Genomic DNA, 4,149 nt, shown 5'->3' on the forward strand with positions numbered 1-4,149 from the left:
ATTTTTAAAAAAAATATACCTGCATTTTCTTTGATGCTATAAAATCAGAGTAAGTATTGATTTTCTCTCTTCTTTTGAGGCTAGGCTTAGGTTTAAGAAGTATATCTATATATATATATGTATACATATATATTTATATATAGGAGCAAGAGAGGACTTCTTTTTGCTTTAGTGAGTCTATAGACTAGTTAAAAGGAACTGGGACACATTTATAGCAGTTGTACTCTGGTTATATTAGCAGAATAATGATGGCTTCCATTTTCATAATATTCTCCAAGGCTTTAAATTAATACTGAGCAACTAAGCTTCCCTGAATGGAAATAAAATGGTCATTTCCCCTGTGTCCAGTAATGGAAAGAGTCCTCTTCAATTAGGGGCGTGTAAAGGAAGGAGAAGAGGGGAGGGGAGTTCTGTAACTGCTCTGAAATGTAGATATCTAATTTGCAAAGGCAAAGTTAATTTTTTTCCACTCAAAGAAAAATGAATTGACATGGCATGTGAATTCGACCACAGCATGATTTTTCTTTCTCTTGTTCTTCTTTAAAAAAAAAAAAATCAAAGGGTTCAATTTTTTGGCTCTACTCTTTTTTGTGAGAGGTGAAAAAAATGGTTTTGCAGTAAAGATTTCAAAATCAAGTTGTTTTTTGAATAAGTACCAGATCAGTCATTCAATGTGGTAACAAAAGGACAGGGTGAGTATATGTGGAAAGTTTAGATTTAATTAACTAAGAGAAAATGTGATATTTTTAGAATGAGCATTGATTTCATTTTAGGGTTAATGTTTGTGGACACATTTCCATAAAATTACATAGGCTGAAAATCTGATATATGTGTGTATCACACACACACACATATACACATGTAGGCTATGTAGTATATATGTATATATATAATAGTATACAATAAGTATATAATAACATAATGCACATACTGGGTTTTCCATCTATGTAATTCTGCGTAATATATATGTATACACACATATGTATTTACTAATGTATGTAGTATACACTGTGGTAGTTATCTGCATACATATTTATGTCTTAGTGTAGTCTTTAATATGCTAGAGTTGAGACATGAAGCTATTTCTGGAGACTCATAAGAATTGTTAGTAGTTGGTCCTTATTCATATCACAAGGAATCTCAGAGTTGGAAGAGTACCTCAGAAGCCATCTAATCTATCCTATACCTGGCCGTGAATCCTGTCTACAACATCCCTACTAAATGGTTAACCAGCACTTAGCACAGTATCTGACCCTTAATAAATGCTTGTTAACAACCTGATTTGCTTAAAGACCTCTAATGAGGAAAAGCTATCTACTGAGGCATCATCATCATCACCATCTTCTTCATCTTTCTGCTCCTCCTATTTTTTCTTCCTTCTCTTTCTCTTCTTCCTCCTCCTGCCCTTCTTCTTCCTCTTCTTCCTTATCCTCTTCATTCTTTTTCTTATTTCTTCTTCTTCCTCATCCTCTCCTTCCTTTTCTTTCTTCTTATTTCTCCTTCTTCCTCTTCCTCCTCATCCTCTTCTTCCTTCTTCTTTTCTCTTCCTCTTCCTCCTTTTCTTGTATCCCATCTCCCACAGACTCCCAAACTGATATTTACATAGTGCTTTAATATTTCCAAAGTGCTTATTTGATTGTCACAACACCTCTGGAGTAAGTGATAGAGCCATTATTTTCATTTTCGAGATGACTGACTGGCATTGCTTGACTGATACTAAGTACAACTCACTCTCCTTCTTCCCACCACCCACCCCCTGAGATGGAGGAAGTAGTCCCCTCCCCTCCATCTTCAGAGTTAAAGAGGTTAAGTGACTTGCTTGTGGACATCCATCCAATAAGTGTCATGGGAATGATATGAAACTAGGTTGGTCCTGAATTGAAGTACAGTTCTCCTTCTTCCACTATACAATGCTGCCTTTCAGTTATAATTGCCTTCCTACATGTTGTCGTCTCCAGTTTGAACATCAGCTGATCTTGTTACGACATGAACTTAAAGAGAGTCGTTCTTCTGGTCGCCTTCCTATGGATACCCTATAGCATATTGGTAACCTTCCTAAAATGTGCAAAGACCTGAACACAATACTATAGATGTAGCTTCATCAGAGTAGAATGTAGTAAGCCTATTACTCTCCTCAAATGAGATAATGTAGATAAGGTATTGTGCTAAAAGCATTTATTGTTGTTGTTATTATTACTCAGGATTTGGGATTTAGAGCTAGATGGGACCTTTGAGGCCATGGAGTTCACTGTCTTCATTTTATTGATGAGGAAACTGAGGCTCAGAGAAATTAAGTCACACAGAGTAAATGACAGAGCTGGGATATGAACCCTCATCCTCTGACTCCAGATTCACTGAGCCACAGTAGATATAATGCTTTCCTCACTGAAGTTCAAGATTGTAATAGGTTCTTTGGCTTCCATAGCACACCATTAAATCATTCTCCATTTATAATCCACCAAAGCCCCTATAGGGGTCTTTTTCAAATGACTGCCTTCTCATACCTCCTCTACTTTGGATTATTTTTTGAACCTAATGGAGGACTTTATATTTATTCCTATTAAACTTCATTTTCTTTGAAGTTCTCTAGTTTGTTAAATATTTTTACAACTATAACAATGACTACAACAAGAACTTTTTTAGGGGCAACTAGGTGGTGCAGTGGATAGAGCACTAGCCCTGAAGTCAGGAAGCCCTGAGTTCAAATCTGACCTCAGACCAAACACTTGACACTTACTAGCTGTGTGGCCCTGGGCAAGTCACTTAACCCCAATTGCCTGAAAAGAAAAGAATTTTTTTTGTAGAGTATATGCTATGTTGCAGGGCATTGTACTAAGTGCTTTATAAATATTATCACAACAGTCATGGGAGGTAGAGGATAAAATCCCCATTTCACAGTTGAAGAAACCCAGGGAAACAGAAGTTAAATACTTGCCCATGTCACACACTAAAGTTCTAAGGCTGGATTTAAACTCAGGTCTTCCTGACTCCTGGCCCAGCTTTCTATCCAGTATACCACATAGTTGCTTAGGTTTTTTTTTTTTGTTTGTTTTTTTGTTTTGTTTGTTTCTTATTCTTTCATTCAGTGTATTAGGTTTGATTCTCAGTGTTGTTCCATCAGTAAACTTCATAAACATGCCACTTATGTTTTTATTCAAGTCATTGATTTAAAAAAGTGTTAAACATTCTAGGATTAAGCCCAGTTCCTTAGAGGGCACTCCATTAAAGACCTCCTTCCATGTTGACATCAACACAGTAATGATATAACTGTTGTGTTGTCTAACTTTCTTCTCTATCTTTTCACAAAAAGATAACATTAGGGGTTTTGTTTTTGCTTTGTTATAATCTAGCTAAACTTTATCTATGCCATTTCTAAACTAAACTCCTAAACTTCTCTCAAAGTCTTCCTTTATAGAGGGATGGAGCAGCTAGGTGGCACAGTGGATGGAGTGCTGGGCCTGGAGACTCATCTTCCTGAGTTCAAATCTTGCCTCAGACACTTACTAGCTCTGTGTCTCTGGGCAAGTCACTAAACCTTGTTTGCCTCAGTTTCCTCATCTGTAAATTGAGCTGGAGAAGGAAATGGCAAACCACTCCTGTATCTTTGCCTAGTAAACCCCAAATGGGATCATGACAAGTTGGACTTGACTGAAACAACTCAACAACAACAACAAATAGAGGGTTGGGTTCTGAATTTTGCAGGTAACTCTTTACTTGTTAGCAACTCTGCTTGGTGAAGACTTTATGGAACATCATGCCCTCTTGCTGAAGACCCCCTTCCCCTTTCAGTTTTTTTGTGTGTGTTGTCTTCTCCATTAGATTGTAAGCTATTTGAGGGCAAGGACTGTCTTTATTTTTCTTACTTGTATTTTCAGCACTTGGTAGAGTACTCAGCACAAAGTGGGTGCTTAACAAATACTTACTGAATTGGATTGGATTTCTTTGTCTGGTAATCATGTCAAAAATGAAATGAGGTTACTTTGGTTTGACTTATTCTTGATGGAGAAATGCTGATGCATGATCATCATTTATTTTTCTATGTATTCATTAAACATCCCTTTAATAATATATTTAATATATAATATAATATAATACAGTATAATATAATATAATATAATATAATATAATATAATATAATATAATATAATA

Source organism: Vombatus ursinus, unplaced genomic scaffold (genome assembly GCF_900497805.2).
Source record: "Vombatus ursinus unplaced genomic scaffold, bare-nosed wombat genome assembly UNPS02014803.1, whole genome shotgun sequence".
Lineage (NCBI taxonomy): Eukaryota > Metazoa > Chordata > Mammalia > Diprotodontia > Vombatidae > Vombatus > Vombatus ursinus.